Consider the following 24,028-nt stretch of genomic DNA (forward strand, 5'->3'; position numbering starts at 1 on the left):
AAGTGACGTGTCGTTTGGCATTTACCGGCGTGATGCGTGGCTTATGAGCAGCCCGACCGTGAAATCCAAGTTTTCTCACCTCCCGCCCAACTGTCATAGCATTTGCAGTGGATCCTCATGCAGTTTGGAATTCCTGTGTGATGGTCTGTATAGATGTCTGCCTGTTACACATTACGACCCTCTTCAACTGTCGGCGGTCACTGTCAGTCAACAGACGAGGTCAGCCTGTACGCTTTTGCGCTGTTCGTGTCTCTTCACGTTTCCACTTCACTATCACATCGGAAACAGTGGATCTAGGGATGTTTTGGAGTGTGGAAATCCCGCGTACAGACGTATGACACAAGTGACACGCAATCACCTGACCACGTTCAAAGTCCGTGAGTTCCGCCGAGCGTCCTATTCTGCTCCCTCACGATGTGTACTGACTACTGAGGTCGCTGATATGGAGTTCCTGGCAGTAGGTGGCAGCACAATGCACCTAATATGAAAAACGTGTTTTTGGGTGTGCCCGGATACTCTTGATCACATAGTGTATCAGAAACTTCGACACCATTTCAGACCTGTGGCTGCTCCAGCATCTGAGGACTAGGCAACCCATCAGACATGTCTTTGGTGGGATCTGCCTACCTTCAGGCGCTAGAGCAACTGCGAAACTCAATTGGTGTGAAATTTTCTAACAGCTATATTTGTAACATACTCGACAAAGCTGTACGGGTGGCACCGATCGGGTTGCCGTACTGGTGGAATCTTAGATGACCCTTTGCTGTTTTATTCGCATGTGTTACTGTTGCACCCCTCCCTGATTATACCACAGGACGGCTGGAAACAGGATGGCTGAAAAAAGCATGAATACTCTTTGCTGCTTCGTGTCGCGTTCAAATTTCGTCGAAAGGGTTTTTAAGATCCCTGAGCGGCTCCACCCTGTATACCGGAGCAAAAATTGCTGTAGGCCTACACCTCAAAATGGGTCAAGTCCCGTTCAGTGGGACTGCAGCCCCAAAATCACCATAGATAGGAAGGAAAGGCCCAAAGGGTGGCAGCAGTGTTGAACGTTGTCAAGAAGGTCGTTCTGTTGCTCGTGCTGTCGCGTTAACCGTCCGTGTCAGTGTTCTATGGGGGGACACATTTTATGAAAGTCTAAACAGTTTCTGAAGAAATTAGTGTTCAGATTTCCAGAAAAGGTTCAAATGGCTCTAAACACTATGGGATTTAACATCTGAGGTCACCAGTCCCTTAGACTTAGAAACTACTTAAACCTAAGTAACCTAAGGACATCACACACATCCATGCCTGAGGTAGGATTCGAATCTGCCACCGTAGCAAGAGCTCGGTTCTGGACTGAAGCGCCAAGGACCGCTCGGTCACAGTGGCCGGCTACAGAAGAGGATGCTGCGAATATAATGTGACGGATATCGTTCCTAATCTGGTTACTATTACATTAAATGTAACGGGCAAGATATTCGGAACCAGCTGAAGTTCCTAATAACGTCGATGTCTGCCCGGAAACTATCGAAAATGGCTGCTTATGGGGACTGAGGTAAGATTATTAAAACCTCACCCTTGTTTATTTCGTTACGTAAACTTACGTTCACGAGTGAACGTATGAGCTGCCTGTTAAAACTGCTGTAGTAGCACGTTCTTACTTGGGTCACAAGTGGAGCATCTGGTATCCCGTGGTGGAACGCGTGAACTAGGAGAGAACAGCATACTTTCTCGTTGTACTGGCTATGAAACAATTGCAGGATTTAGTGGACCTCGCGAAATCCCGGAGACCGGTAGCAGCCCTTGCCGGTGTAGTTGTGGCAAGCAAGTCATGTCCCCCTCCCCCCCACCCCCCCCCCCCACCCCCGCGCCATCTCCTCCGCCTGACAGAATAGCGTTTTAAACTATTAACATTTTTGAACTGAAGAGTTAGTGATCATTTGTTAACAATAAAGCTGCTTTTCCAACACGGGAAGCCTACAAGAATTCGAAAGCGCGTTGCCCGTTCACGGGCACGGAATTCCGCTGTGTCATTTTCTCGTTTTTATGGGAGAGGTTTGCGACTGACGTGAGTAAGTGTTTACCTTCTCAGATTGTCGAGATGTCAACTGGTTGACGGTGGTCTTCAACAAACGTAGCGAAGTTGGCGAGTCTAATTGAGGCTAATGAATTATAGCTGCTTCTGTGGAAAAGTACGAAGTTTCTGAGTGACTTTTTAGTTGCTGTCTTTGAGCTACTATCTCGTCTTATCTTTATGAGGATTTTCGGCTTAAGTTGTTAGGGGCCAGCTCGACTGTTGGCGGTATACGTTTTCCAGTCCTGTGGTCGTATCTGTAGTCACGAAAACTCAATGTGAATTCAGTCAACTTGGGTTCTTTTGAATGGTTGCTCTGAAGTTTGTGTAATTTATTTACGTTGAAAAACTGAATGCATCTGTTTTGGCTGCCGCTTATTTATTTATACAATATGCGCTGTTAAACGAAAACGTCGCTGGCGTAACGACTAAGGCATCTGGCTCGAAAGGAGATTATGTGTGTTCGATTCACCCTTGCATTCTACAGTTTTTTTTTAATTTTTTTCCGCATTGAATCTGGTAGAAGTAGGAGGTTTAATAAGCTAAATAAATCAATAAGGAATAACAACAGCCGGCCGAGGTGGCCGAGTGGTTCTAGGCGCTACAGTCTGGAACCGCGCGACCGCTACGGTCGCAGGTTCGAATCCTGCCTCGGGCATGGATGTGTGTCATGTCCTTAGATTAGGTAGGTTTAAGTAGTTCAAAGTTCTAGGGGACTGATGACCTCAGAAGTTAAGTCCCATAGTGCTCAGAGCCATTTTGAATAATGACAAAGTAGGCAAATAAATTTCTCAAACTACTTGAATCAGTAGTGAATTAAAATTTTAAGCTTCGTAGTACGAAAAAAATTCCTATAAGATTGCAGCGAAGACGAGCATTCGGCCCACGTTATCGCATAAGGGAGAAAAACTAAGTTTTGTTTCAACTGACAGTGTGCATAAAACAGGTTCGTAGACGGGGCAGTGTTGCCTTACGTTTTCCCATAGTTATTTGATTTTCGTGGTATAGAAGAGATCAATCGTTTAACTGACTCGTTAACAAATGTTTACTTCAATTGCTCCAAAATCGGGAAATAGAAGAAATCAGTTTACAAAACATATCTAGAAAACATTTTAAAACACACGTTGCCGATAATAAGTTTTGTCTGAGATTGGATTCCTAGGCTGGACAATGGGACACTGCCATGCATATAAATGACGAGGTTCATACACGGTGGAAGTAATACAGCCAAACTGCTCACCTATATGGTAGCCATGCGAGTTTTATTTTCATAATTAAGTTAAAAACTTTATTTCGAAACTTCAAAATTACAGTCTGCTTTTGGAAAGCCAGCGGGAACTGCTCAACGGAGCGGATGCAATAGCGATTCACAGCATATTTCATGATCTGCTTTCAGCACCAATATTTCATTGATATTATATGCGTAGCATGCATCAAGATTAATTTCAGAAAAATAAATATTTTTAATTGTAAATCAAGTTTGTTTTCCTTCGAATCTTCGGGAGGAACGATGAAGTGGCGCGAAGAGTTCATTCGTTAGATGTTCTTGGTTCCGCGGATGTGTTTGCTTCACATGTTTGTATGACAAATATCATCCACCTAGTTGTTGGAAGGAAATTGAGCACATGCAGCAGAGCGAGTGAAAGAGTCATTGTAAAACGACCAGAATTAAATTTTTAATTCTTTGCTAATCAAGTCATCCGAGGAAATTATTTACCTATCTTATTATTATTGTAAATTGCTTTATTTACTTTATTAACCCTCCTACTCCCATCAATTTCGAAACCTAAAAATATACAAATAAAAAATACCTCCAAACGAAAGTTACAATCGAACACACATTCTTCGCTCCGCCGTCAGATGCCTTGAATGCTACACCAGCGGCGGTTTCGATGAACAACTCACACCTTACGGGTCCATAAGCGGTAGTCGAAAAAGTTTGGCCGATTTCTAGGAAAATTTGCGTTTGCGGATCCCACATATATTTATCAAAAGTGCTCGGTTTTCAATTATCCATCGAACCCGTCAATTCTGCCTCTATTGCACGTCATGAATATTAGTGGTAGTTTTCTCCAAAGCTGGGGATTATTGAGCCAAAATGTCTTAGAACGTTTCATCTTACCCTGTACAGATATGAGCTGAATCGATTGGTCGTGTGTAAAGCCTTCCCCTTGTCGGTTGAATTAATATCATACTAGAACCAGGAAGTTAAAGTTAGAGCTCCGACAGCAGTGCAATTTTTTTCCGTCATTGACAATGACTGTCTCTTCTGGCAATACTGGTTATGGAACGGAAAGTCGTATCATTGTTCAGATTCTGCGTATAAATTACAGTGGGACAGTTGATCGCCGGCCGGAGTGGCCGTGCGGTTCTGGGCGCTACAGTCTGGAGCCGAGCGACCGCTACGGTCGCAGGTTCGAATCCTGCCTAGGGCATGGATGTGTGTGATGTCCTTAGGTTGGTTAGGTTTAATTAGTTCTAAGTTCTAGGCGACTGATGAACTCACAAGTTAAGTCGCATAGTGCTCAGAGCCATTTTTTTTATAGTTGATCCACTTCCGTGGAAGCAAAATGATTAGCCTCAATATTTACCCACGACAGTTATGTCAAATAATATTTTCTCAATAACGTGATGTGATGCCCAGTCTGAATGTATCTCTTTAGAATCCAAGAAATGAAAAAAAATTTATCGCCAGTACTCGGACGGCAAGTGAAGGAAAAGTGGTGCTACAAATTTTCTGCATGAGTGCACGTAGCGCGGAAGGCAATCCATCGTGAGTAATAACCTGCGACAGGGCTCCGGGCTCTATCCTCGTCTTCCTTTCTTTTGCATTGTTGTTGCGGTCTTCATCCAAGGACTGGTTTCATGTATCACTCCGCGCTAGTCTATCATTTGCAAGTCTCTTCATCTCTGCATTGCTTCCGCAACCTACATCCATATGAACCTCTGCAATTTTTACCACCCCTACCATCATCACACACTTCCTTCCTTTACCATGTTGACGATTGCTTGGTGCCTCAGGTTGTGTCATATCAAATTAACCCATTTTTAACAAATTCTGTTCCAAATTTCTTTTCTCCCCTATACCAATCGGTACCTCTTCGACAGTTACCGAGCGAGGTGGCGCAGTGGTTAGCACACTGGACGGGCATTTGGGAGGACGACGGTTCAATCCCGTCTCCGGCCATCCTGATTTAGGTTTTCCGTCCCTAAATCGCTTCAGGCAAATGCCGGGATGGTTCCTTTGAAAGGGCACGGCCGATTTCCTTCCCCATCCTTCCCTCACCTGAGCTTGCGCTCCGTCTCTAATGACCTCGTTGTCGACGGGACGTTAAACACTAGTCTCCTCCTCCTCTCCTCCTCCTCGTCAGTTATCTTAGCTACCCATCAAATCTTCAACCATCAATTTTCTGCAGAACACTTTTAAAGCTTCTGTTGTATCCTTATGTGGACTGTTTATCGTCCACACTTCACTTCTGTACTAGTTTATACTCCAGACAAATACCTTCAGAAAAGACTTCCTAACACTTAAATTTATATTCAATGTGAGCATTTTTTTGTTTATTTATTTATTTATTTATTGAGAGACACTATTCTTATTACTGCCAGCCTCCATTTTATATCCTCTCTATTATGGCCACCGTCAGTCAAATTACTACAAAAATAATAAACCTCATTTACAACTTTAGTGTCTCACTTCCTAATCTTGCCATCGCCTCATTTACTTCGACTGCATTCAATTTCGCTAGCTTTATTTTTGCCGGTATTCAGCTTATAACTACTTTTCAAGACGCTATACGTTCTGTTCAGCTTCTCTGGCAAATATTTTTCACTCTCCTGTGGAACTGCAGTATCATCAGCAAAACTGGAATGAAATAAAGTATGCAAACATAGTGTTACAGATGGTCTCAGAGTTAAATTAGCGTTTTGAAAGTTCATAGCAAAAGATCTTTTGTGAGCATTTTCTAGCTTTACTCCCTAACTCGTTGGATATGCTGGTTTTAATCATATGAGGATTTAATTTTAGATCCTTTAATTAAAGTGGTGGCTCCCCCTTCATACCGGTAATACAAAAACATGTACTTCAAACACACTAATGAATATATTCACCTTTTTGGGATCAAAGCAATCTACCTTCAAGAAATAGTTTGACATACAATAAGTTTTGTGTGTTTCTTATTATGAAGACGTTGAATAAGTAATGCAACACGTCTTTCTGACGGCCAATTTCGGTTGAAAAAATTCGAAATTTGTTGTAGAGCAGCATGGACTATTCCCGCTCCGGCAACTATAGTTTCATGAAGTTCCGATAGGTGGCAGTGCTATACGTAGCCTTCAACATGGCGTCTACGAGGGAAGGGCGTTCCAAGCAGAGAGCTATCATCGACTTTCTTTTGGCGGAAAACCAGAGCACTGAAGTTATTCGTAGGCTCTTGCAGAATGTTTACGGACACCTGGCAGTGAACAAAAGCATGCGAAGTCGTTGGATGAGGCGTCTGTCATCACTGTAACAAGGACACGCAAACCCGTCCGATCTCCCGCGTACCGGCCGGGCGTACACAGACCTGACTCCTGCAATGTTGGAACGTGTGGACACTCTCATTCGAGGTGATCGATGAATCATAATTAAACCGCCGCTGCTCAACTGGAAGTCTCTGTTGGTACTGCTGACACTCTCGTTCACCAGTTGGAGTACTCAAAGATGTGCACCCGCTGGCTTCCTCACGGCTTAACAGGAGCCCATCATTTTCATCGTCATTGACACGCAAGTCGCCGAAGTGGCGTCAACTAAAAAGACTTGCAATGCGGCGGCCGCATCCCGAAAGGGATATCACTGCCAGTAAATGCCATACGATCATTTCATTTCAGGAGCCCATACAAAGCATCGAAGGACCATCTGTGCGGAATTACTTGCGCCTTAGGAGGCTGATCGTGCTGAATTTTCATCGAACACAGTCACAAGCGATGAAACACGCATTCATCACTTCGAACTGAAAACAAAATGGCAATCCATGGAGTGGCGCCACACTACCTCTCCTGCGAAGATAAACTTAAAAGCCGCACCCTCAACCGGTGAAGTCATGGCGACCGTCTTCTGGGACTCTGAGGACTCATTCCATTTGATGTCCGCCCTCATGCTGCAACGACCAACTCGGAAGTGTGTTTTGCTACCACCAGAAAACCGAAGAAACGACTTCAGCGTGTTCAAATGGCTCTAAGCACTATGGGAATTACATCTGAAGTCATCAGTCCCCTAGACTTAGAACAACTGAAACCTAACTAACCTAAGGACATCACACACATTCATGCCCGATGCAGGATTCGAACCTGCGACCATAGCAGCAGCGCATTTCCGGACTGCAGCGCTTAGAACCGCTCCTCCACAGCAGCCGGCTCAGCGTATTCGTCGGCCCAAAAATTCAAATGAACTTTTCCTTCTCCATTACTACACAAGGCCTCACACAAGTCTGCGCGTACAAGAGGAGCTCACAGAACTTAGTAGGACTGTTCTTCCTCATCCACCGTACGGCCCGGTCTCACACCTTCCGACTTCCATCTGTTTGGCCCAGTGAAGTATGCACTTCGCGGGAAGCAGTACATGGATGATGGGGAGGTTATTGATGCATTAAGAGTTTGCTCCGATTTTGACCAGTAAAGTGATACCATACGGGCATACGTGCCTTCCCAGTAAGATGCTGTAAGGACGTCGCATTGAACGGAGATTATCTTGAAAAATAGAATTTTGAGACCAAAAGAAAGGAGAATAACATGACGTATTGGAATCCAGAAGAAAACCAACCTGCTTTCAGAAAAAAAAATGTTGTAACCTTCCCGTATAAATAAAAAAATATAAAATAATGATTTGTAACCTTCCTGAACAGAAAATAAAAAACCAAATAATTGAATTTGGATAATTAAATTCTGACGTATGAAAACTGATAAATCTTAACTCATGAAACACTGATAAATTTTGACGTTAGCAGCGCTACGCCATGGCCCTGTGAAATCAATCTGAATCCGTCCGTGAGAAATAAACTGAAAAATTCTTACCTCGTGATGGTGTCGCCGGATAATGCTGTCTATATATCTGCTCGTAAATGGCACAGCTTAGTGCAGTGCTGTCGTATCTATTAATACTGGATAGCATTTGTCTGAGATTTGAATTACTAGAAAAACTGATTTTACTTAGCGACACAGCTGCACAGCTGGTCGTGTGATTACTAAAGAACATAGGAACATGATCTGACAAAAATGCTGGAATATTTTAATTTAGATAAATGACTGGATCGGGACTGGCAATGACTTAAGCGGAAATTATACTTTTATACTTGACTGGTAAAAACAATTACATTCTGAAATTTTTTTACGTTATTGGTAAAGATCTACAATCCATTACACGGGAAAACTGAATATATTACAAATCTGGGTCAACTGGTGCTGACGAATCACAAAAGAAAAGATTGAAACAAATTCGTATTGACATCTCAGGCAAGTGACTTAACTAAGCGCACCCCAATAAAAATAATAACATTTACTGGACAAAAGCAGTAATCACACCAAACTTTAAACATGGAAACAGAAAAGATTGTAACAACTACAGAGATATCTCTTTAATCAGCGTTGTGGGTAAAATCCTCGCAGGTATTGTTGAAAGGAAAGTGCGAGTATTAGTTGAGGACCAATTGGATGAAAATGAGTGTGGGTTTAGGCCTCTTAAAGGTTGTCAGGGCCAGATCTTTAGCTTACGGCAAATAATGGAGAAGTGTTATGAGTGGAACAGGGAATTGAATCTATGCTTTATAGATCTAGAAAAGGCATATGACCGGGTTCCTAGGAGGAAGTTATTGTCTGTTCTACAAGATTATGGAATAGGAGGCAAACTTTTGCAAGCAATTAAAGGTCTTTACATGGATAGTCAGGCAGCAGTTAGAGTTGACCGTAAATTGAGTTCATGGTTCAGAGTAGTTTCAGGGGTAAGACAAGGCTGCAACCTGTCTCCACTGTTGTTCATATTATTTATGGATCACATGTTGAAAACAATAGACTGGCTGGGTGGGATTAAGATATGTGAACACAAAATAAGCAGTCTTGCATATGCGGATGACTTAGTTGTGATGGCAGATTCGATTGAAAGTTTGCAAAGTAATATTTCAGAGCTAGATCAGAAATGTAGGGACTATGGTATGAAGATTAGCATCTCCAAAACGAAAGTAATGTCAGTGGGAAAGAAATATAAACGGATTGAGTGCCAAATAGGAGGAACAAAGTTAGAACAGGTGGACGGTTTGAAGTACTTAGGATGCATATTCTCACAGGATGGCAACATAGTGAAAGAACTGGAAGCGAGGTGTAGCAAAGCTAATGCAGTGAGCGCTCAGCTACGATCTACTCTCTTCTGCAAGAAGGAAGTCAGTACGAAGACTAAGTTATCTGTGCACCGCTCAATCTTTCGACCAACTTTGTTGTATGAGAGCGAAAGCTGGGTGGATTCAGGTTACCTTATCAACAAGGTTGAGGTTACGGATATGAAAGTAGCTAGGATGATTGCAGGTACTAGTAGATGGGAACAATGGCAGGAGGGTGTCCCCAATGAGGAAATCAAAGAAAAACTGGGAATGAACTCTATACATGTAGCAGTCAGGGCGAACAGGCTTAGATGGTGGGGTCATGTTACACGCATGGGAGAAGCAAGGTTACCCAAGAGACTCATGGATTCAGCAGTAGAGGGTAGGAGGAGTCGGGGCAGACCGAGGAGAAGGTACCTGGATTCGGTTAAGAATGATTTTGAAGTAATAGGTTTAACATCAGAAGAGGCACCAATGTTAGCACTGAATAGGGGATCATGGAGGAACTGTATAAGGGGGGCTATGCTCCAGACTGAACGCTGAAAGGCATAATCAGTCTTAAATGATGATGATGATTACCTTACAATAGATGGTTGACTTAATTACACTCTTGATTTCTCATTATATTATCAATTATTCATTTGTTCATCATCATCTCATTCCATGGTATCATTTAGCTCTGTGGGTGACCACAATTATTATTCAGTTCCATATAACTAAATTTTACAATTTGTTCTGCACTGTGACTTTAACAATTACTGACTATAAACTGCGCTGTACCAGTGACAGGCTACAACTACACTGTAGCAGCGAGCGACTGCAACTGCGGCGGAGACTGCTCTGACCTGCGACTCTACTGCAGCTCTCTTTTAACAGGGGCAAAGAAATTTTATGTCTCAGGCAGCGCCTGTGAATTGTCATTCTAGCAAGTGAGCAATATATTGAGATAACATTTGCTCCAGCAGGGTGGTGAACCCCTTACAATGTGTTGAGTTACTTATTGAACAATCTTTGTAAATTTAGTGATGTGGCAAGACGCATCCTCAGACTCATCCAGACAGCTGTATCAAAATGGGAATTTGTGATGTTGTCCCTCTTGGACAGATTTCTGCGGCCACCTACGAGCTGTCACAGAAGCATCCCGCTGTAATGACACATTCCGACGCAGAGACATACAATACCTTAAAGGCTGCGCCAAAGATTATGTTGAGAGGCATGTAGGTTATAATCTTTGTAATGTTCACATTGAATTCTCTTTTGTTTCATACTCCAAGAAGGAGCTAAGGGACACTTTCGATTGTTGCCTCGTGGAGGATGGACGTAATTTTTGGTGTCTGCGGAAAGGCAGCCATATTGTTAGTAATTATGGTTTGTGCGACGAGCAGAGCAAGTCTTATTGTCTTGTGAATAAAAAATAGTGAGAAGTATCGAAGTGTTACGAAAATTATTTAAAGCAACGTAGCATTGTATTCCTTGGTTTCCACCGTCTTCGTGAAGTGAACCGATGCCGACTTAGGAAGATACACACGGTCAACAAAGAGAAGAACTTCGATGGCGACTGATGAATTAATATTGTGGCAGAAGGACTAATTCTACGTCTAAGGTGAGAACTCTGATTAAATCAACAATGACGTAGAATTCAAAATGTAATTAATCGGAATGGTAAATTATATTACAGGCATATTTCACGCAGCACTGTATTTGTCCGCATTCAAGCCGGTCAATACAATCCGTAAAAAAGCCTTCCAAAAATTCTAAAGTTAAAAAACACAATAAAATCAAATGTTTTTTATTTATTTCGCCACATCGCCTCTGCACGTTCTCGACCTGCGCAGCAGGCAGCTTAGCGGCCACGGAACTCGTGCCTCAGGTGACTGTGGGGCTGGCCACAACTCGTTACAAGCGCGCACCTGCGCCTGCCTTAACGAGCTGCGTGGGCCGGAAATGGCCCAGTCGCTCGCCCTCTGAATGCGCTCCGCTCTAGAAAGCGAATCGATGTCGCATGAAGTAACAAACGCATCTCCAGAAGAGAAAAAACTGTTCTGTGACTGAAACTCCAAACTCGGATAACACACTGCCTGACAAAATCTATAATCTGATTCTGATTCTTATGTTATATTGTTGACTGCGTTTACTTAAACTTATGGCTTGACATTTTTGTTTTGGGTTCATAAACATTTTATTTTTGTCTATTATTACTTTTATGCTGTAATTTCATGTACTAACAACTTCCATGACCTTGGAGATATGCACTTCAATTTGATCATACGGAACTTGACGTGTAAATACACTACTGGCTATTAAAATTTCTACACCTACAAGAAATGCAGATGATAAACGGGTATTCATTGGACAAATATATTATACTAGAACTGACATGTGATTACATTTTCACGCAATTTGGGTGCATAGATCCTGAGAAATCAGTACCCAGAACAACCACCTCCGGCCGTAATAACGGCCTTGATACGCCTGGGCATTGAGTCAAACAGAGCTTGGATGGGGTGTACAGGTACAGCTGACCATGCAGCTTCAACACGATACCACAGTTCATCAAGAGTAGTGACTGGCGTATTGTGACGAGCCAGTTCGTGGGCCACCATTGACCAGACGTTTTCAATTGGAGAGAGATCTGGAGAATGTGCTGGCCAGGGCAGCAGTCGAACATTCTCTGCATCCAGAAAGGCCCGTACAGGACCTGCAACATGCGGTCGTGCATTATCCTGCTGAAATGTAAGGTTTCGCAGGGATCGAATGAAGGATAGAGCCACGGGTCGTAACACATCTGAAATGTAACGTCCACTGTTCAAAGTGCAGTCAGTGCGAACAAGAGGTGACCGAGACGTGTAACCAATGGCACCCCATACCATCACGCCGGCTGATACGCCAGTATGGCGATCACGAATACACGCTTCCAATGTGTCTTCACCGCGATGTCGTCAAACACGGATGCGACCATCATGATGCTGTAAACAGAACCTGGATTCATCCAAAAAAAAATGACGTTTTGTCATTCGTGCACGTAGGTTTGTCGTTGAGTACACCATCGCAGGCTCTCCTGCCTGTGATGCAGCGTCAAGGGTAATCGCACCCACGGTCTCCAAGCTGATAGTCCATGCTGCTGCAAACGTCGTCGAACTGTTCGTGTAGATGATTGTTGTCTTGACTCTGTCTGTCTGTTGACTCAAGGATCGTGACGTGGCTGCACGATCCATTACAGCCATGCGGATAAGATGCCTGTCATCTCGAGTGTTAGTGATAGGAGGCCGATGGGATCCAGCACGGCGTTCCGTATTACCCTCCTGAACCCACCGATTCCTTATTCTGCTAACAGTCATTGGATCTCAACCAACGCGAGCAGCAATGTCGCTATACGATAAACCGCAATCGCGATAGGCTACAATCCGACCTTTACCAAAGTCGGAAACGTGATGGTACGCATTTCTCCTCCTTACACGAGGCATCACAACAACGTTTTACCAGGCAACGCCGGTCAACTGCTGTTTGTGTATGAGAAATCGGTTGGAAACTTTCCTCATGTCAGCACGTTGTAGGTGTCGCCACCGGCGCCAAACTTCTGTGAATGCTGTGAAAAGCTAACCATTTGCATATCACAGCATCTTCTTCCTGTCGGTTAAGTTTCGCGTCTGTGTCTGGTGTAGCAATTTTAATGGCCATTAGTGTAAAAAAAAAGCGGAGGAGAAAATGAAATCAGACTACACGGATTGAGAGGATATTTGATGTTATTTCACTGATAATAGTATCGATTCAGGTTTACAAACTTAGCAGTATGACCCTACTTATCGGTAAGAAGTTGCACCATCCGTGGCCTGGACGCATGCGCTGATTCGCCTGGGAAGGGTCTCTTATAGCTGTTGTACCCGGATCGTCCCCTCAGGCAAACTGGCACGTAACTATTGTAACTGGTCCTTGATATCCTGGATAAGGCACTGGGATAGAGTTGACGACCGAGCTTGTCCCCACATGTTCTATCGGAACAGACCTGGATGCCTTGATGGTTACTGGAGTACCTCAACATTATGCAGATAGTTCATAGAGACACGGGCTATAGGTGGACGAGCACTGTCCTGCTGAAAAATGGCACCACGATACTGTCACCTGTGAGGTAACACGGATATCCGTGACACACCGTTGTGACATCAGAGTTCTCTGAGTCACTACCAGCTATGGCCTGAATTCATAGGCGATGGCTTCCAACATGCCATACACGCCAACGAAGGCCGTCTGGGCTAGTGAAGAACTGCGATTCTGCGTTGAACACAATGCGAAACCATCCACCAGCTGCCCATGCTTCCCAGTCACGTCACCACTAAAAAAGGCAGCCATTTGAGTAGTGGTATCAATGGCAGCCTACGCACGAGACTGCAATTCTTTAGTCTGAGTGCCAGTAGTCTGCAACCAACGGTACTGGATGACACAGAACTTTGTTTTTTTATTATTATTATTGTTCCGTGGGACCAAATTAGGAAGAAGTCTCCATGGTCATGGAACGAGTCAATACATGATATTATAACACGATAGTAGAAACAGATAAAACGAAGTAGTACATTATTCGTTCTTGGATGGGAGGCACAGATGTGAAGGGGTTACAATGTGCTTTGTACACAATACGACCATCCTCCATCATGGAGATCAGACGTTGTCGACTGACTGCAACCTTGATGACGACGAAGTCAAACATAGGACCACTGTCACATTCGAATGCCCCACAGTTCTCGACATTGCGCGATTCAGATAGCTGGCCAAATGGAGATCCACAATGAGGCTCCTTTCAAACTCTGTCAGATGCTGATAACGCCTTCTCATACGGGTACTCCGCATCTCCATATCCTTCGCAGTGACCACTCAACATCTGACACTGTTCACGCCCCCTTAAAGAGTCCTCCTAGGCTCGTAAAAACACTATACACGAGCAATACTAATGCAATCTGATGCCTGTTCTACCTATTACAGACAATTACAACCTATAACACTCGTACTGCTCTTTGTTTACGAAATGAAACTATTTTGTTAACCAGAGCAGCACAATGTTACCCTCTGTAAGGAATTTTGTAGTTTTGACCGTGAAATGGCGAAAGGGTGTAGCCTATCGTACATTAATTTAAAGTCATGTAAATACACACAACAACTAACAGATACTATTTACAAACAGTTTTTACTAATCAAATCGCTCAAACGATAAAGAATACGGTCGCCAGCCTAATTAGGCATAGAAATATGTAACATTTCTTTTCAAAGAAAAAGATATAAGCAACTTTAGTGGAAAGACACAGCCTATACTTCTCTCTTACGAAAGTACAATGAACCCAGTCACAAGCATATGAAAATGGTAAAGTGGGTGCTAACAGTCATGGTAGAACAAGTCTATCTCCAGAAACACAACAGACACTGACACACTCTTCTATATTAAATGTCAATATAAGTAACTTCATTAACACTACCAATGCAAGTCAGTACTGAATTGGAAATTGTGCGTGGACTTAGTCTCAAGTTAGCAAATACCTATCACACAGCATACATTTAAATAAAGTTAGTCTCAAGTTAGCAAATACCTATCACACAGCATACATTTAAATAAACTACACTTGCATGCATATTCTCACTGTTCCGTACAAGCAATAAAGTAACTGATTTCATAGATAATGATATTTCTGTTAACTTTACCTTCAGCAGAAACAAAACAATAAATGGGTGCTCATAAATTGATATAACCCCTCTTAACACACACCATGAGCATAAAATTCAACATATGTTTCAAAACTAGTTGGCATTTCCTTTTATATAATAACTGTGTGTATTTTGAGCACCTTTCAACAGTGAGGGCCTTTAATCTTTACCACAGTTATAAAGCAAACTGACACACTTTCTCAAACACTGGCTCACCTTCTGTGCTATTTCAATAGGATGCACAACAATTACTTACCAAGAAAAACACTTCAAGCCGCTCTTTAATAACATTTACTTTTGAAACTAACCTCAATGTGGTTTATTGCCTATTCGTTATTATCACAGTCCTTTACTTTAATGTCAATAATTAAATAAATAATTCTGAAAGTTCACCAAACTTTAAATTGAACTATTTCAATCACTGGGAGGTGTTGTGACTCGCCGATTATTCAAAGTGCCGCCGCGCAATTACGCACGTCCTCTACGTGCGGCGCTGTCTGCCAGCCATGCAGGAGCTGCGCCACCTAAGTGGCCAGCCGAGCAGCGGCCGCTAGACTGAGACTCAGTGTTTAATCGAATGCCGACTTGTACACAGGTCAACTTACTCAGTGACTTATATGTGTGTTGTGTTGTCCGACAAATGTGTTAAATTTGAAGATATAAAAGGAGGCTTTCACAAAGCTACACTTTCTGCCTTCCTCAATTTTACCAAATCCACCGTACTTTAAACTACTCTTTTTCACTTAACATTAAACAACATTATTTAAATAGCTATTATGCTTTGAGACTTTCATTTTTCCACAACAAGGACACTCGGTAATCATAATTCAAGGGGAGAGGACCCTGAGAGGTTTTATGATGGCAAGAGATGAATAGACTAAGCAGATTCAGAAGGATGTAGGTTGCAGTAAGTACTGGGAGATGAAGAAGCTTGCACAGGATAGAGTAGCATGGAGAGCTGCATCAAACCAGTCTCAGGACTGAAGACCACAACAACAACAACAACAACAACAACTTTGGACCTCTCCTTATCTCTCCACTTGCTCCTTTATTTAAAGAAGCACCAAGGAGCAAAGGCGAAGGCTCTCCACCTCCGCCCATGCGCCACAGTGCACTACCGCCCCACGCTAAATCTCGTTGGATGTCTTCTGGAGGCTGGACCTTCTTCGCACTTCCCGGGCCATGGCCGAACGCTGCTGTCTTAACACACCATGCCACGAGCGTCACATCATCGCGGGGACAATCCGGGCGCAACTGCATAGTTCTCTCCCCCTCAAGATGACTCTGTCAAGTGAGTCACATCCTACCTGCACTATTCCGGCACTATGTCTATCGTCCGCCAGGCTGTTTATGACAGTTTGGAATTCTGACATACTGACCAAAATTGGAATAATGACTCTGGCACAATGACATCAGAATCTTGCTAACAAGGGAACCTCCCCATCGCACCCCCCTCAGATTTAGTTATAAGTTGGCACAGGGATAGGCCTTGAAAAACTGAACACAGATCAATCGAGAAAACAGGAAGAAGTTGTGTGCAACTATGAAAAAAATAAGTAAACTATACAAACTGAGTAGTCCATGCGCAAGGTATGCAACATCAAGGAGAATGAGAGCTTACGAGCGCCGTGGTCTCATGGTTAGCGTGAGCAGCTGCGGAATGAGAGGTCCTTGGTTCAAGTTTTCTCTCGAGTGAAAAGTTTAATTTTTTGTTTTCAGACAATTATCAAAGTTCAGGCACTCACACATAATCAACTTCGCTCTCCAAAATTCCAGGACATGTTCAGATTTGCTTGGACATATGCAGGATTTGACGGTCTACACACGGAAACATTTGAAAACGTAAAAAACATACGTTTTGACAGAGCACAGGGAAAACTGTGCGACTGTGAAACTGTTGCATTCATTTGTTGCAGTTTATGCGGCGAACTCTTATGTTTTCATCACTTTTTTGGGAGGGATTATCACATCCACAAGAAAACCTAAATCGGGCAAGGTAGAAGAATCTTTTTACCCATTCGCCAGGTGTGCAAGTTAGGTGGGTCGACAACATATTCCTGTCATGTGATGCACATTCCGTCACCAGTGTCGTATAGAATATACCAGACGTGTTTTCCTGTGGAGGAATAGGTTGACCTATGGTTCAAATGGCTCTGAGCACTATGCGACTTAACTTCTGAGGTCATCGGTCGCCTAGAACTTAGAACTAATTAAACCTAACTAACCTAAGGTCATCACACACATCCATGCCCGAGGCAGGATTCGAACCTGCGACCGTAGCGGTCGCTCGGTTCCAGACTGCAGCGCCCAGAACCGCACGGCCACTTCGGCCGGCTGGTTGACCTATGACCTTGCGATCAAATGTTTTCGGTTCGTATTGGTGAGGCACGTCCTTTCGTCTACTAATCGCACGGTTTTGCGGTGCGGTCGCAAAACACAGACACTAAAGTTATTACAGTGAACAGAGACGTCAATGAATGAACGGACAGATCGTAACTTTGCGACAATAAAGAAAGTAAAATTTTCACTCGTGAGAAGACTCGAACCAAGGACCTCTTGTTCCGCAGCTGCCCTCCGTAACCACAGGACCACAGCGGTCCTCAGCTCACATTGTCCTTGATGCTGCTTATCTTGCGCATGGACTACTCAGTTTGTATATTTTGCTTATTTTTTCATAGTTCCACACAACTTCTTCCTGTTTTCTCGATTGATCTGTGTTCAGTTTTTCAAGGCCTATCCACTGTGTCAATTTATAACTAAATCTGAAGGGGGTGCGATGGGGAGGTTCCCTAGTAAGAACTGTTGAGACTCTGGCATACTGGCCCATACTTGAGATACTGGCTTAATCCTACTATGAGTTACTATTCAACCAGAGGTGTACAATCGCTACTTTTTGTAACTCTAAGTTTGGCTCTCCCTATTTGTATCTTTATGTAAACGAACAGCAGGGAGGGAAGGGAAAGGGCTTTCTGACAATGCGCTGCCGCAACCGCTGTCCCACGGTAACTGATTGGTCTGCGTTGGGCCGCCGCCGTCCTGTGGTCAGTGTATACCACACCGGCTACGTGAAGCGAATCTCAGTGCCTCCCAGCAATGCTTCTTTAGGGACTTGGACGCTTTCGTCTACAAGAATAGAGCAGCAGGTGCTATTTCATACATTGAGAAATGCATGCTAACATCTTCACCTGATACGAGCTGTGCACCCTGCCACAAACACTGCTCTCGAGATGGCTGCCATCCTGTATGCTCTCTGAGTACGACAAAAGCCTTGCACTGCCATAAATACAGGGTGTTTCAAAAATGACCGGTATATTTGAAACGGCAATAAAAACTAAACGAGCAGCGATAGAAATACACCGTTGTTGCAATATGCTTGGGACAACAGTACATTTTCAGGCGGACAAACTTTCGAAATTACAGTAGTTACAATTTTCAACAACAGATGGCGCTGCAAGTGATGTGAAAGATATAGAAGACAACGCAGTCTGTGGGTGCGCCATTCTGTACGTCGTCTTTCTGCTGTAAGCGTGTGCTGTTCACAACGTGCAAGTGTGCTGTAGACAACATGGTTTATTCCTTAGAACAGAGGATTTTTCTGGTGTTGGAATTCCACCGCCTAGAACACAGTGTTGTTGCAACAAGACGAAGTTTTCAACGGAGGTTTAATGTAACCAAAGGACCGAAAAGCGATACAATAAAGGATCTGTTTGAAAAATTTCAACGGACTGGGAACGTGACGGATGAACGTGCTGGAAAGGTAGGGCGACCGCGTACGGCAACCACAGAGGGCAACGCGCAGCTATTGCAGCAGGTGATCCGACAGCGGCCTCGGGTTTCCGTTCGCCGTGTTGCAGCTGCGGTCCAAATGACGCCAACGTCCACGTATCGTCTCGTGCGCCAGAGTTTACACCTCTATCCGTACAAAATTCAAACGCGGCAACCCCTCAGCGCCGCTACCATTGCTGCACGAGAGACATTCGCTAACGATATAGTGCACAGGATTGGTGACGGCGATATGCATGTGGGCAGCATTTCGTTTACTGACGAAGCTTATTTTTACCTGGACGGCTTCGTCAATAAACAGAACTGGCGCATATAGGGAACCGAAAAGCCCCATGTTGCAGTCCCATCGTCCCTGCATCCTCAAAAAGTACTGGTCTGGGCCGCCATTTCTGCCAAAGGAATCATTGGCCCATTTTTCAGATCCGAAACGATTACTGCATCACGCTATCTGGACATTCTTCGTGAATTTGTGGCGGTACAAACTGCCTTAGACGACACTGCGAACACCTCGTGGTTTATGCAAGATGGTGCCCGGCCACATCGCACGGCCGACGTCTTTAATTTCCTGAATGAATATTTCGATGATCGTGTGATTGCTTTGGGCTATGCGAAACATACAGGAGGCGGCGTGGATTGGCCTCCCTATCGCCAGACATGAACCCCTGTGACTTCTTTCTGTGGGGACACTTGAAAGACCAGGTGTACCGCCAGAATCCAGAAGCTATTGAACAGCCGAAGCAGTATATCTCATCTGCATGTGAAGCCATTCCGCCAGACACGTTGTCAAAGGTTTCGGGTAATTTCATTCAGGGACTACGCCATATTATTGCTACGCATGGTGGATATGTGGAAAATATCGTACTATAGAGTTTCCCAGACCGCAGCGCCATCTGTTGTTGAAAATTGTAACTACTGTAATTTCGAAAGTTTGTCTGCCTGAAAATGTACTGTTGTCCCAAGGATATTGCAACAAACGGTGTATTTCTATCGCTGCTCGTTTATTTTTTATTGCCGTTTCAAATATACCGGTCATTTTTGAAACACCCTGTACTTAACACTGTTATATGATTCATGCAGCGTGACGTGGTTCTGTCTGGAACACAGTCAGCTCCGCACTAACAACAGCATACATTCTATATGAGTTGCATAAAGACTTGCAGAATAGAATATCACACATTTCCATTGGATTTCTAAGTCGCACGTCGAAATATCGAAATACTGAGAGCAAAGCGGTATCGTTTCTACAGAAGTCAGAAAACATTTACTACGAGTTCTTGAAAAATGTGAATGGCTGTTGAATAGCGTATCAGCGTATATTAATGGTTTGATTCAGTGTTACAAAAGAAGAGAATGTTGCTAACAGCATTGATACATTTAGAATTTCTCATGCAAAACGGAGATTCCATCTGTGTTTTACGGCGTATACTTAATATCAGAACTCTCCATAGCATCTCTAAAGGACGTAATGTGACACACGTACAGCAAGTCAATGAGTTTTTACGTCAATTTTATAGTAAAATCGTCGAATAACGTAGCGAAACCAATGACATTTCCACCTAAAGAAGGTGTGTCATGTTGTAACATCTCGGAAATGTATTTAACACGTTGGAAACATCGAATATACTACAAAATAATCAATTTTCCACGTAAATCGGAGAATTTACTTGTCAAATCTATCTTACACTATGGTTGGACATATACATCAAAGAATCAAATGTAATTACCCACACATAAAATGACACATGACAGCAACAACGTAATGTAATTTCGCATCTAAGGGACCTACCTCCGCATCAACGTCTTGTGGACGAACGGAGCGAACCAAGTTCTACACTCACTCAATGTTTATTGAGTGTATGTTTTCCGTTCCCACAAAAGGATATGTGTTCCAAAAGCACTAGCTGTATAGACCTTCAGTTATGTACGACTACTCGATGACAATTCTTCAGAAATGGGAATGTCTACTTACTAACATGTTTGTCCAATGGTGATGTCTTGGAATACTGAAACAGGCTCCATGATGTCAGATTCGAAGATGGCAATGCAAGATGGTTGACCTCGAATAGTGGTACTATGACAGCAGAATCGAAGACTTGGAACACTGGCATTGGCTCTATGAGATTACAGTGCAGCTCAGATAACAGTGTAGAATTCTGGCATATGCGGCCCTCAGAGGTGTATCTACATCTACATCTACATTTATACTCCGCAAGCCACCCAACGGTGTGTGGCGGAGGGCACTTTACGTGCCACTGTCATTACCTCCCTTTCCTGTTCCAGTCGCGTATGGTTCGCGGGAAGAACGACTGTCTGAAAGCCTCCGTGCGCGCTCTAATCTCTCTAATTTTACATTCGTGATCTCCTCGGGAGGTATAAGTAGGGGGAAGCAATATATTCGATACCTCATCCAGAAACGCACCCTCTCGAAACCTGGCAAGCAAGCTACACCGCGATGCAGAGCGCCTCTCTTGCAGAGTCTGCCACTTGAGTTTGTTAAACATCTCCGTAACGCTATCACGGCTACCAAATAACCCTGTGACGAAACGCGCCGCTATTCTTTGGATCTTCTCTATCTCCTCCGTCAACCCGATCTGGTACGGATCCCACACTGATGAGCAGTACTCAAGTATAGGTCGAACGAGTGTTTTGTAAGCCACCTACTTTGTTGATGGACTACATTTTCTAAGGACTCTCCCAATGAATCTCAACCTGGTACCCGCCTTACCAACAATTAATTTTATATGATCATTCCACTTCAAATCGTTCCGCACGCATACTCCCAGATATTTTACAGAAGTAACTGCTACCAGTGTTTGTTCTGCTATCATATAATCATACAATAAAGGCTCCTTCTTTCTATGTATTCGCAATACATTACATTTGTCTATGTTAAGGGTCAGTTGCCACTCCCTGCACCAAGTGCCTATCCGCTGCAGATCTTCCTGCATTTCGCTACAATTTTCTAATGCTGCAACTTCTCTGTATATTACAGCATCATCCGCGAAAAGCCGCATGGAACTTCCGACACTATCTACTAGGTCATTTATATATATTGTGAAAAGCAATGGTCCCATAACACTCCCCTGTGGCACGCCAGAGGTTACTTTAACGTCTGTAGACGTCTCTCCATTGGGTTTGATCGCTGCATACTGCTTCTCCTAAGTGACGACTGATCCACTTAATATCTTTTACAAACATCGTGGAGGGAAAGGCCACTCCACTCCGTGTGGGTCGCTTCCCCCACCGCAAGTTCACTTGCGCTATGCTCCAGCAACACTCCAGACCCTCTCTGACATTACAGTTTAAACAATTTAGCCCTCCATACCAGATGTCATAATTTCAAACAGTGAGAAAATCCACTACCCAAAGTTTAAAATAGTGGGAAGTCTACTGGCTGTCAAACTATAAAGCATTTGTCATAACTCTGAAACTGAATAGCCCACTGATGTAGTCTGTATGGGCCATGCACGCCGACCACTGCAAAGCCCAGCATCATTGCTAAAACAGTTTCGTCATATGCGTGTGATTGCTTGGGGTGATGGACACTGCCAGCTACGATTTCTCCTGTAGTGCACGAGACACAGGCAGACGTCAGGTAATTCAACACCATCCAATGAATGAAGCACGTACCATAATCAATGCTAAAGTCGTGGCTATCATCCTGCAAAAGCTGTAGGCGAACTCCTTGGTAGAAATAGTCGTGTGCAGGACAGAAGTCTCTGATAATCGAACTTACTGATTGCTGCAGTAACGTCGGGAATAAGAGCAGAACAGAACACTATATCACTACAGTATCTCTCTACCACACAATGACTGTCAGGCAAATGGCTTGAGAAACGTATGCATAGAGCTGCCAGAACCTCACCAAAATATAAGTGTTTTACATTGTATGTAGGACATCCAACAGATTTCTTAAGGTACTGTCTTCTGTGTGTGAACCTGTAATAATTTAACATCATACAATAGTCGTTACATCACAGTTAAAGTAAAATCAATATAACGGTAATGCATTAGTCTGCAGGACAACAAAACTAAAGTCAGCCCTCGTATACAGTTGTCTGATAGAGTTTTTCACAGTAGGGTATTCACTGCAAGCAGATCAGGGTCTCATCATGACTGGTCCATTGAAATGCTGATCTCACAGATATGATGCTATCAGTAACCCCAGGTCACAGCAGTGCAAACAGCTCTATGCACTCCGTGGATCGAAAAGTCTCGGTATTTGATCCATTGCCATTTGTAGATTTTGTACCTGTCACTTACTATGTCTTGTGATTCTGTATATGTTTATTTGTGTAATTATACATCGTACTCTAAAGCCATCTCCTTCTTTAGTCTCAGCACTCCGTCTTCAGGCCACAAGTGGCCCATCGGGACCATCCGACCGCCGTGTCACCCTCAGCTGAGGATGCGGATAGGAGGGGCATGTGGTCAGCACACCGCTCTCCTGGTCGTTGTGATGGTTTTCTGTGACCGGAGCCGCTACTATTCGGTCGAGTAGCTCCGCAATTGGCATCACGAGGCTGAGTGCACCCCGAAAAACGGCAACAGCGCATGGCGGCCCAATTGGTCACCCATCCAAGTGTCGGCCACACCCGACAGCGCTTAACTTCGGTGATCTGACAGGAACCGGTGTATCCACTGCGGTAAGGCCGTTGAACCCTTCTTTAGTCATGCACTTAATAAATTCGGTAAGCTGCTTACAAATTATAAATAGTGTTGGACTTTGTGTAGTCAAGTTCCACATAGTCTACAAGCTAATTAACCACTATAGCGAAGGAGTTGCTGTTGAATGCAATTACTCCACCAGTTCTAAACATAATTGTATGGAAATCTGCATAAAATGGAATAAAAGACTCAGATTGTTGCCTATAATCTTATCTGCAGATTAAAATTGCTCAAATGTGCATACATTAAATGGACTGACTGATAGCGTACACCAATACTACTAAATTTACCTGTATTTTGTCTTGAAAATATGTGGTCACGCAATCAAAAAAATTGGCGCTATGATGTTGAGTCTTTGTTGGTGTATGTCTCGATAGTTTTCGACTTAGGATACGCCTCGTACGCTAGTTCGTTTAAAATTACTTGATAGTTGACGTCTGGCATTTGGTGCTGCAGTGTTGCCACATTAGCTTCCGCTCGGTTAATA

The sequence above is a fragment of the Schistocerca cancellata genome, chromosome 3 (genome assembly GCF_023864275.1).
Source record: "Schistocerca cancellata isolate TAMUIC-IGC-003103 chromosome 3, iqSchCanc2.1, whole genome shotgun sequence".
Taxonomy (NCBI): Eukaryota; Metazoa; Arthropoda; class Insecta; order Orthoptera; family Acrididae; genus Schistocerca; species Schistocerca cancellata.